This window comes from Marmota flaviventris, chromosome 4, assembly GCF_047511675.1.
Source record: "Marmota flaviventris isolate mMarFla1 chromosome 4, mMarFla1.hap1, whole genome shotgun sequence".
NCBI classification, from domain to species: Eukaryota; Metazoa; Chordata; class Mammalia; order Rodentia; family Sciuridae; genus Marmota; species Marmota flaviventris.
The window spans coordinates 115827822-115840801 of record NC_092501.1 but is presented as its reverse complement, the minus strand read 5'-3'; positions in this window follow the sequence as shown (position 1 = coordinate 115840801).

The following is a 12980-nucleotide window of genomic DNA, read 5'->3' as shown; positions in this document are numbered from 1 at the left end:
ACTGAAACCTCTGTAACCGAAAGCTAAGAAAATCTTTTGTCCTTTAAAGTTGATTATCTCAGGTATTTTGCCACAGTTGTGGAAGTTAACTAACACAGATGCTTTATCTCAGAAACCGCAGTTTCAGAATGGTTTTTTCCTAGGTCAGGCCTTGTGCACAGACCTGATGGTCTGCTCCCAAATCCTGCTATATTTATTTTAAATATCAGGGAGTTGTTTTATGTATCAAAATAATTTGGAGTAAGAGAAAGGGTTATACAGCCAAACTGGAAACAACCTATTCTATGAACCACCACAAGAAATGTGGTCTCTGCCCACAGAAGCAGGGACCATGCTCAGGTAGTGATGGAGTTCCATGGGCCTTTTGTCAAAGACAGGTGCTGTAGTGGTCTCTCCAGTGCAATCTTTAAATTGCACTGGGGTTTCCTTGTTGTTTGTTTTGTTTTTTTAATAACTTTTTCCTGGAGGATGGTGACCATCCCTTAGAGTCATGAAAGGTTGGGTGGAAAGTTGTCTAAAAATCTTCCCAAGACAAGACACATTTAATAGTTAGAAGGTCCAGTACCCCAGAAAGTTACAGTAAGACTCTATGTGTCACAACCACTCAAGCTGATCCCACACCACCCATCCCTCTTCCACTCCATGCCTGCCAGTTCCCTTAGGCTAGAACATACAGAGACCCCACCTGTTTCCTAGAAATAAGACCCCACCTCACTCAGCCTCTGCAGTTGTACTTCCTGCCCTACTCTTGTTTCCCCCTTTTATTTCTGCTTTGGTTAATAAGTTGGCATCTGTCAGTCCCAACCTCACCCATGGTACTAGTTTTCTTCTGTGTCACCATAGGATCTACACCATACAGGCTCCTGAAGGAAAAGGAGGGAAACATCCCAGGGTCCTGCATCCAAAATCCCACTGTCAACACCTCTCTACTTCTTCCTTCTTGCTCTCCTCCTCCTTTTTCTCTCTAATAATCTCTGGCTGGTGCTTTTTGCACACTGGTCTTTTACTAACCCACAGAGGGAGGAAGTAGAACAAGAAAGGAGACATAGAGACTTGAAGAGCAATGTGGCAGTTAAAGCTAAGATGGGAGGCTGACTGTGAATCAGCCACTAGATGTTGGAAAGCATCCCCCTGCCCCTCGCTACTCCATCATCTGGTGACTAGACAAGTGAATGGGGAAAATCATTGAATAGGCTGAAGCATGACTCTGACGGGGATATTATTTCTCTAGAAACTACATAAAGAAAAGATACAGTCCACTTGCATGTTTCCCATGACACCTCTCTCACCTCCATGCTCTTGGTCTTGCATATTTATCTTCAGTAATAACAAAAACAGGAATATTTACAATTGCATTGATAGGAGCCATCGGTTTCTGATCAGGAAACATGCTGAGAATCCCTTTGGTGAGAGCAGCAGTGCTCTTGTAATTTGTCAAAGACACATTTGTCTTCCTCTCAATAGCTATTTCCAGCCCTCTCTTCCTCAGTGTCACAGCCCTAAAGCTCTAGGGTAAAGACTCTAGAATTTTAATATACTTAATTTCGGTTTTCCTGGAAGCTAGTACTGACTGTGTCCTTGAGGGCACCCAGAAACATTTTTCTCCCAATAAAGAATATCTTCAGGGATAGAAGCTTTGTCACTCACCTCCCCACCTCAACCTCAAAGCTTTCTTCCTGTCTTCAACAGTGTAGCATAAGGACTTTTACTCTATAACCTTCTTCTGCCCAGGAAGACAGCTGTACTGCAATGTGGGTCATACCCAGAGAGACAGAGGGGCCTGGATTGTGGTGAGTTCTTGGCTGCTAAACCAACCAGGAAAAACTATCCACAGACTTCTTACTATGTGTATGTGGCACAATGAATTTCCTTTATCATTGGTACCTTTTATTTTTTCCGGTGTTTTTTATTTGTTTACAGAGACATCCAAACAAAAGTAATGCCCCATTAAAAGCCCACACTGACCTGGGCCAAAGTTTCCTATTTCCATTCATTATTCGTCATTCGCTTTTTTGCTACATCACCAGTAGGAGATAGCCATTACTGCAAAAGAAACACTGGAATTTGAAAGGATCATGGAAATTTAGAAATGGAAGGGCTTAGACACATACCCTCTCTTCTACCTTAACAGCACTCTTTTATAACAAAAGGCACTTAGAAAATTACCAAGATTTTGTTCAAGTGTTCCTGAGACAGAAGACTCATCTCATAGAAAGAAATTGCTTTCTTTCTCCTTTTTTTTTATATTATTTAATTTTCCTAACAGACCATAGGGCAACATGTTTTATAGGAGACAGAGAAATTCAGTGACATTTATTTTTTCATTCATGCATGATTGTTAACTGCACTAGTTAATGATGAAACTACTTAAGGCTTTAGGGAAGATAATGTGTTATATAATTTTATATTTTTCTTATAGTTTTGTAAATCATTAACATGATTTTAATTGATTTAAAAGTAAGGAAAATGAGTAAAAATCAACATTATAAAAAACTCATCACAACTAATGTTAGAAGTGAAATAGCCTTGCTTTACTAAAATAGAAGACTATATATATATAACCATTATGAAGAAATTTTATTCTTTTTTATCATTCTTCATCAATAGAATGCTCTAAAAATACCAATAAAAAATCTACAGAGAAGAAAAACCTGACTCTATATTTTAAAATGCATATAATTAATATAATATTAAATGTAAATATTAGTCTAAGTATCTCTTCAGAACTTAGCTTCACCCAACAATTCATGTATTTATTTTTTAAATATCCTCCATTTTAAATTTGACTCTTAAAAAAATCAGAATTTCAAAATAAAATTCACTGAATTTCCTTGTTTTTGAATTTTATTTTTATGCTTGTTCAAAAGGACATTAAAATGTGTTCAGTGATTGATAGGCTGATTTGGAATTTCTTGTGTGCCTGTAATGTCATATTGAAATATTGTATTATTCTAAGATTCCAAAAAATTTTAACAAAACCTAACAGAGCTGTTCCAGTGTTATTCCATCAAGTGTGAGATCACAAAATTGCACTATATCTTTAGGCCATAGACATGAACCATACTGTTATGAAAATAGAAAGCAAGCTCAAGAATTGTATGGTATAGTCATTGATCTTACAGAAGCATCTGTCTGCAGGAGCAAAACTGAATCCTGCACACCAAAACAGCCTTACACTTATTTAGTGCTCTCTCAATCTCCTCACACACATGTTCCCATCTTTAAAGACTGAAATAAGGTTGTGTCATTCCAAACTATGAAATTATCTCCAAAATACATTTTGTAAACTACTGTTTTGGCAAAGAAATAGACAAGATTGCTTGTATTGTATTATTGTATTTTTCTCTGATTCTTTGCATTTGACACAAAAACATCAAATGATGGGAAACAACCACATATTCAAGGTCAGGTATCATTAATGAAAGAAAGTGCCTCAAAGAAGTTGTACGTGTAGACAAAGGCTTGAAATTCCACCCCAGCGTGTCCTACAAGTGCCACAAAATATATTAATCCTTTTGTATTTTCTTTACCTTTTCGGGACTAACACTTCAAAGCTAAAATTTATTCCTAGTGTCTTCCAATTGTAAAAGATTGATTACCGAGCTGAGGTTTAACATGTCTACAAACAATACAGATCTTATGATCTCACAGTTCACTTGAATAGAAACTTGCTGATGTGTGACAAATTGTGTTAAGTTAGCATAGAATTTCCAGAAGTAACATCTGTGAACTTTCATTATAACATGATATGTTTTATGAGATTCTCATTTTCAGTATTTTGTTTGTCTCTATTCCAAAAAAAATTAATGATCTCTGGAAAAAACAAAATAGGATGCTAGGTGCTATGCAGTATGTATTATTCGGTTATTTTGTTGACCATATGATGAAAACAAAAAGGTTAATTTTGTGGCTAAGTATTGCCCAAACCAACTTTTAAAAATGTCACCTCCAGGGACATCATTTTTCTCTGGTTGATATCCTTTATGCCCTAATCTGAAAGTCAAATGAGCATTTCTAGGCAAAAGAAATAAGAGCTAGGGTGTGCCGGTGGGTTTATTTTTAATTGGAAAAAGAACTCCTCTTTCTCAAAAGTCAGGTAATGATTTCAATGTGTTTCTAAGCAAGACCTGAATAAAATATTAGATAATCATGCTCAAAAACTATTAGTGGTTTTCTAATCTAATAGAAGGAGAGGAAGTTTTGAAAGTAATTGGGATTTTCTTTATTTGTAGCTGCAGAACTTGTGGAAAACATACCAGGTATACCATTTAATTTTTTTTTAATCAGGCAAAGCACTGTGTTTCAAGTTTTTTTCTTACATGTGACTGGGTAGAATAGTCTCATGTATTAACTGGTAGATGCAACATATTGAAAAGTGCTATAGAAATAAATACACTGTATTCATAAGATTAAATCTAGACCTGTAGAGCGGGAGACATACTGTTTTATTTTTTTATTGTTCTGCTACTAATAGTCTGTTATTCCAGGACAGGAGCTTATAATCATTTTTTTATTATTGTTTCTGGAGCCAGACTCAAAGGCTAGAATCCAATATGTTTCCAGATAAAAAGAATTTTATTGAAATAATTAATCAAAGCATTGATTTGGTATGAAATTTGGATCTATACTTTTTCAACTGTGGCCAAACATTTACTGAGCACACGATCTGCTTGTCCATAATATATCACAAGTGTTTGCATGGCAAATTGCTAAGCATGGAGAAATGGTCAACTTTTTCAGAGAAAATTTGTCTAACTTGAGCAAAAGTAATTGGACAATGTTGCTGGAAAGAGCAAACTCTTATATTTTCTTCCTCTGAATACTTCAATATTAAATGCAGAATTTCCTTGGGTATGATAGGTACATATATATATATATATATATATATATATATATATATGGGGTGCATGATTCTAGATGATAACTTTTGACACCTGTGTTAAGTGTCAGAATCAATGAAGAGAATCAAAGTGCCAACATGTATAAAATTCTAACCATTTTACCTATAGAAATAAGTTTCTTCCCAAAGCAAAGCTCTTTCAAGAATACATATCCAACTGTGTTCTCAAACTGTAGATTTTGCATGGTAGAGGCTCAATTAAGGGATAGGGACTAGGATTTGTTTCCATTAGCATACAAAAACTCCATTTAAGAAACATTAAAATGGTGACAAAAGAATTGCTTCCCCACTGCATCTTTAAAAGGGCACTGGCACAGAATTTCTTGTCCTGCTGATAATCATTTTTTCTTTCCTGCTGTTCATCCATTCCCCACTTCTGAAGACTATCTTTTTTTTCAAAAGAAAACAGACATGAAATATTAAAATAAATCCTAATCACTTGATCTAGAGACAAAGTGTAATGACCACCATTTTAAATATCATAAACATAATCTAAAATAAGAACTTGATACATTTTCAATATACAGTGATGAATTTTTCCAACACTAGCAGGATGCATTAAAGTATGTTCTCCTTAAGAGATTTCAAATTCATTACCAGACAGTTATGTTTTCACTTTAGTATTAAAGGCACAGCTGACAGTGCTCTATGAATAAAAATGAAAAGCAAATTCCACAGTCAGAAAGTCTAGTGGCTGTGAGCCCTTGTTCCGTGGGACTTGAGATTACACATTGAGCAAACTAATAGCCTGCTGATTCAACCTTGGTGAGTGACAGCAAGGTAAGAGTGAAATAAAAAATAAAAAAAATAAAAACCCACTAAGAATATATTGGGCTCTGGCTACCAAGAGTTTTATTAGCCAGATACAAAAAAAAATCAATGTAAAGCCTTGGGGTTCTCAATGAAAAGATTTTTAAAAACCCATAAAGAGAATATTATTAGTCTCTCTGTTCATCTATGGAAATAAAATTAGAGGCTGTAGATCTCTTCCTCTCCTGGTTCAGCACAGTGAGAGAGCCAGGTCTGGGCAGGACAAAGGCTGCTTCAGACCCTCAACCTCTGAGTGCTTCACTCCTAACCGTGCCAGCCACTCAGTTAAAGGTAAGATTAGGTCTGAACTTGAAAGCTGCATGGGTTCTTGGACATCATTGAATTAAGTTCCCTGAGTAGAGGAGAGTGAATGAACTTAGTCACTCAGCTATGTAGTAGCATTGCCATGGCTAGAATTTGAATCTTCTGTTATCCATCAATAGTTTTGGGAGGTTTCCTTCTTCGTCAAATTCTACAGTGATACTGTCTGGGAACCCAAGGTCTGGCACTTTTGGGGGTATGTTGGGAAATACATTGACACACACACACCCACAAAACTAGGAATTTTCTTTTTTTCTTTTTGGGGGGTACCAGGAATTGAACTCAGGGACACTTAACCACTGAGCCACACATAGCTCAATTTCGTATTTTATTTAGAAATAGGGTCTCACTGAGTTGCTTAGCACCTCATTTTTGCTGAAGCTAGCTTTGAACTTTCAATCCTCCTGCCTCAGCCTCCTGAGCCACTGGATTACAGCATGCGGTCTGGGTGTTTTCTTGAAACAATACTTACGATGTATGATGCACTAAGGCATTTTCTATTATATTCCTATTATATTTTCTATTACATTCCAAACTATTATTGTATTTATTTTTTAATGTTCAAGATCCAAAAAAATAATAATTTCACTGCTCACTAAGGAACCATCACATACATTTCAAAACAGTAACTATAGCCTAACTTACCTATTTTATTGTCTTCTAAGAGACACAAAGAACTTCAAAGTACATTGAGTAATTTATGCCGACAATCAAAGAGGCACCAGGTCAGGGCATATGCCCCCAGACAGACAAAGGACCTAAGCAAAGGTGACCAGTGCTGCTTTCGCTCATTATGCATGACTTTCTCAGATCAATATTCACCAGGTACTGCAAGGGTCCAGGGACACCCTGGCCCTTTCTGTCAGAAAGAGGATGATCTAGAGAAGCTGTACTTCCAAATAACTGCTTTCCCTTCCTGATTTCCTTTTCCAACAATATACTGCAGAGATGTTGGAACACCAAAGTAGTTTCCACTATAATTGCTTTTTTCCTTACAAGTAAATACTTTTCTCGTGTTTCTCTGTAATATCCTTCTTTTAGTTCAGCGCCCCATTCCATGGCTCTTGGACAAGCCATTCTTTTAACCCTGTCCCCTTTCTAAACAAAAGACTAGAAGCCCCATGGAATACCAGTGCTTTGACTTTGTCTTGGTGGCCACATGCCACTTCTGTACCCCACCCTGCACCCTACACCCCCATTCTCTCACTCTTTTTCCATCTGTCTTACAAGTAAATAAACATTATCAGGATTTGTGGTCTGGATCTGGCATTAGAATGTGCAACTTGATGTGGCTCTTTGGGTGATAGACATGCGCACTGTCCTCTCTGCACCACAGTCGTCATACCTCTGTATACACATATACAGGCCCCACCGTACTATCCAGCCCAGTGATCAAGTGGCCTTTCCATAGTTAGTTCTTTCTATTGGCGAGTTTTGTGATTGTTTTTTGGCAAAGGAACACTGCTAATTTAAGGACAATACTGAATGCTCACAGTGACTTTGTTTATCACCTGCCTCTCTTTCACCTTCTACTGCTATGAGGCAAACTTAGCTCCTTGGAGCAGTTTAAAAAACTAATGCTCCCAGATGCCACTCGAAAACTATAGTATTACAACCATCTGAAATAGGAATGGAAAAGAGGCAGTAAAGGGAAGAGACATAGAAAGGTAAGAATTCCTTAGCTGTGTAGGTAACTCCTGAAAGAGTTAACAGAGCTATGCTGAATCTTCATCACAGATACATGGAATGCTTCCTTTGTCTTCTTCCTCTTCTCTTTGCTTTGGGAGGCAGTCACACAAGTGATGAAAGGGTCCCCAGAAAGAATACTTTGTTATGACAAATATCACCCATAGTTAAGCCACCTCCATATCCCTGAAGCATTCACAGACCTTCTAAAAGGACAAAAGAAATTAAATTAAAAGGAATAAACACACATTGGACCACAATGCCCCCTGGCAAACAAAACATCCTTTCCTCCTTAACGAAAATCATTTTTCAACAAGTAAGGGAGCAGACAGCTCTGAGACTCTGTCTCTGCTCTGTGGAGCAGTTACAGAGAGAGCAGGTGGTGCCATTCCAGCCTCTGAATGGTCAGAGAAGAATTTCTGCTTCTTCACATTTTGACCTGGTAAATCTACATCAGGTAGAACTGCAAAATAAAAGACAGATGTCTCAAAACTTTCCTACAGCTGCCAATTACCCAGAGATGAATTGTCTTGGTAGATAATCAGCTCTGTAGCCTCAGCTTATGTGTACTCTAAACTTGCAGGGCCCTTATAGCTTCTACCCTATAATGGAAAGAAGCAATTCTACTTGGTTGTGCAGTTCTTAGAAGATTTATAATCGCAGTGAAAACTATATAATCATGGAGGTGGACATAAAGGTTTCCTGAAAATATTTTAATCTCCACATATGCCTTTAGTTAAAGATGAATGGAAACGTTCTAGGTAACTTACAATGTCAAACCATTAACAGGATGGATTCTTCTTGTTGAACATGGAATGGAAGGTTAAGCTATGAGAAATCTGGCTAGTTGTCTTGGCAAATCTCCTTCAATAATCATTTTAGAAGGCCTTTTCTTATCTGTGTTCTGCTTTCAGCCTCACCATTTGTTTGAGGACTATGAGGCACTGTTGTGACAGGTTAGATAAGGTTTCTGGCTGTACCTTCCTCAAACTCCATTGAAGCTAGAAAGAGACAGAGAATAATATCTGTCAATCCAAGGGGTGAAAATAAGCGACACAGAGGCAGCTTTGCCCAGGCAGCACAGATTTAATTTAGAACTAAGAGCACTTAAGGAAATGTTGAACAGTCTCCCAGAAGCATAAATTGTTTTTTCCAGAATGATACAGCAAAATAGTTTGGGCTCCTCACCACGGCTTGTTTGGTCTCCTTACCTAGCAAAATATTTTGGATATGTTACAACAGCAAATTGGCATATACTACCCACCTTGACAGACTTTTAAATATCAGAATCACTTCCACACGACCAGTTACATTTTCAAACCAAAGCTTTTATGCAAACACTTCAGAATGTGTGTGTTTAGTGTGGCAAGCATAATGAAATCACTTCATTTGAAGAATAGCAATGTAAATACCCCCCTTTAAAATGTATGCTTTATGCATAGACAGTTCATATGAATGTTTGTGAAAGGCTTCCTGAGCAATAACTTATTGAAGAGTAGGCAATTGGTGTCTTGTTGCTTTGTGGCATTTGCGGCTAAATCAAAATTTCCAAGCTGAGCAATGGTTTTTCGTTCTGTGTAGTATAATAACTCAGATGCAGAGGACAGCAATTTCTTAGAATTGTCCTCCTGGTGGTCTCCAGAGGTAAAAGCTCATTTTCTGCAGGTATGACTCAGCATCATGGTGGAAATCAAAGGCATTTTTCCCACTCAAGGAAGAATGGGGGCTTTTTGTTGTTGCTGTTGTTCACTTCATATCATCAACTATAGATGGACTTCTCTTAGATGGAGTGAAATTTAGAGTCACTGATACAATTTGTCTCAAAAACATGATCCTAGAAGATGTAGCTACAACATTCAAAATTGTTTTACTCTGTGTTTGATATGTGTGAATGGTAAGGAGATCCATGAATCATTCTTTCAATATTAATCTTTAAAATGAATAGGAAAAGAAAAGGGTTGATAAGCATTAGTCTTAGGAAGAACTTAATATTTGTTAAAAATATTAACTTAGACACCACAAAAGGATATGGAAGTAACAAAAGACATAAAGGTAAGATTTAGGATAATACTGGAGAGGGAAAGGTGGTAGACCAAGAGTTAGAAGAAGAGGAAGAGAAGGAGGAGGAGGAGGAGGAGGAGGAGGAGATACTTCAGAAGAAAGAGTAAGTTGGAGGCTTCTATGTGGAGCAGTGAATGACCACATCAGTTTTAAATAAATTTGATGAAAATCATTGAAGATTTAATGTTTGTGGAAATCTTGTAGAAGCTATTTCAGAAGCTGAATTCTGCATTCTGTACTGATTTGAAGCAAATTATTAAGGCTACTTGTAGATTCAAGTAGCTGATATGCAATTTAAGATACGTGATATGGTTTGTTGCCTCTATGCCCAGGAAACCATTAGAAATATTTTACTGTGCTTGGGATCTTAGAAAATAAGAGCTCCTGTATAATAACAACAAAAAACAAAAACTAGACCAAGAGTTCAGTATGAAATAGTTACTCCAATAAAAAATGACAGGAAATTAAGAAAATATTTTCTGATCATTGAATGGAGAATATTTTTAACAAACAAAATGAAAGGAGAAATCATAATTAAAAATATTTTTAACACTTAAAAGGTAAAACAATTTGCAAGGATTGTTAGGAGTATGACAAATAGAAAAATTACTTCATAAAATATTCATGCAAATCAATATAAATGCTAATACCTTAAGAGAAACATGAGCAGAAAAACAACAGTCTTAGTGTTACGGTTTGGATGTGAGGTGTCCCCCAAAAGCTCATGTGTAAGGCAATGCAAGAAGGCTTAGAGGTAAAATAATTATGTTATGAGAGCCCTAACCCTATCAATCAGTGAATTATCAGTGAAGCAATTCCCGGATGGCATTAACTGAAGTGATAACTACTGGCAGGTAGGGTGCAGCTGGAGGAGGTGGGTCATTGGGGGTGTGCCTTTGAGGTATAGATTTTATATCTGGGGAGTGTAGTGTCTCTCTCTCTCTCTCTCTCTCTCTCTCTCTCTCCTGATCATCACGTGAACAGTTTTCCTCTGCCACATTTTTCTGCCATGATGTTCAGCCTCACCTTGAGCCCTGAGGAATGAAGCCAGCTGTCTATGGACTGAGACCTCTGAAAGTGTGAGCCCTCAAATAAACTTTTCTAAAATTGTTCTTGTCAGGTATTTTACTTACAGCAGCCAAAAGGCTGACTGAAACACTTAGAAAATATGACAAAAGAAATAGAAGTACCTAATAAGTATATAAATGCTGAAATACTCAAACTGGCAAGGGTGTAATGAGATGAGCATACTCGCAAGCTGCTTGTGGTTTCTGAGTTAGTCTAGTTTTCCTTGAAGATGTAGACATACACAACCTCCTAGCAATTATGGTTCTGTGTATTATTAGAAATATGAATGAATTATTCTGTGTACTTATTGCAATTGTTATATTTATTCTAGAAAAATTTTGAAATTACCTTAAATGTTCCTGAAATGTTTAAATAATGATGCCACATAGTCATGATAGAACATTATGCAACTATTGAAAAGATGCTTTAAATCATTCATTTAAAAATTCCCTTTAAGCATTTTATATTTGGAGAGAAAAAGTAGAAAACAAAATTTAAGTATATTAGAATTCCTATTGTGACCTTGCTCTCCATGTCTGTTTCTCTCTCTGTGTACACACACACATGCACACACATATATTTAGATAGATAAAGTAGACTATATACACATAACATTGGAAATATACACATAAGGAAATATTTATCATGGTTATATGTGGATTTTTAGAGAAAGAGATCTTTATTTACTTTTCATAATTTCCTATATTTTCCAAATGGACATTTATTGCTTTTGTGATTTTAAAATTTTATCAATGCTGTACTAATCACAATAGGAAAAAAATCCACCCCCCCCCCAAAAAAAAATAAAGAGATGCTTACCTTGGAACGTACCCAAAGAATAAAGCCTATTTGGTTTCTGTAGCATAATCATGCAATGTGAGAAGTAGGATGAAGATTGCTATTGAATATAGGTTTGCATTAGTGTAAACACTCTACATAGTTGTGCTTTATCATTAAGTATTGTGTGGACCCTCAAGTGTGCAGAGCTAATGCCAATATACCTTATTTGATTATATGCATATATAGTTTATACCAGAAGATATACTACTGGCTTTTAAGTGATGCAATACAATGGATTGGACAAGACAAAATGACACTGGGAACTTATTTGCAAGATCCAAGTTTATTTACTCTTAGGCATTGAAAGCATAGTTAACTGTAATAGAAACTCTGCCATCACAGACTATACATCCACAGTTTCTGGAGGCCTAGGAGCCTGAACTATGCATAGAGTAGAAAGCTACAAAAATTCTAGGCAGGATAAAATCAGATTTTAAAGGTTTGTACTGAGATCCATCCCAACTAAACAATGAAGTCAAGTGTTCCAATCATCGAAAGCTTGAGAGTAAATCTAGCTTATTTCCCACCTCAGTTTTCATCAGCCCTTTCCATCCACATTTCTCAGGATTTTAGAGTATACCTTGTTTTTTTAATCTGCTAACCTCTAACCTCATTAGTTTATTGACATATTATATTTGTACATATATTTGAGGGGCCATATAATGTTTTGATTCATGTACACACTGGGCAGGGATGAACTCAGGGTGATTAGCATATCCACCACTGTAAACATTTTATCCTTTCATTATGGTAAGTACATTCAAACTTTTCTAACTATTTCTTCTGTGTTGTGATATATAATGTGTTGTTATCAATTATATTCACCTTTCTTTGCCATAGGAGACTAGAACTCAATACTCCTATCTAATGATAGCATGGTACCATTGATCTACTTTTTCTCATCTTTCTCTATACTTTTCTCTCCAGTTTCTGATAACAGCTATTCTGTTCTCAATTTCTATGAGATCAGTATATTTAGACTCCACTTTTGAGTGGTGTTATACAATGTTTGTCTTTTTGTGCTTGATTTATTTCACTTATGATAATGTCCTCTAGATCCAGCCATGTTGTCAGGAATGACAGGATTTTGTGGGTTTGTTTTTTTTATCCACTTATCTGTTGTAAACATTCAGTTGATTTTATATCCTGGCTATTGACAACAGTGCTGTGATAAACATAAGACTACAGGTACCTTTGTGACATGTTAGTTTCATTCCCTTTGGGTATATGCTTGATCCTATGGTAGTTATATTTTTGGTTTTTTAAAGCTTCACACTGCTCTCCACTTGGCTGT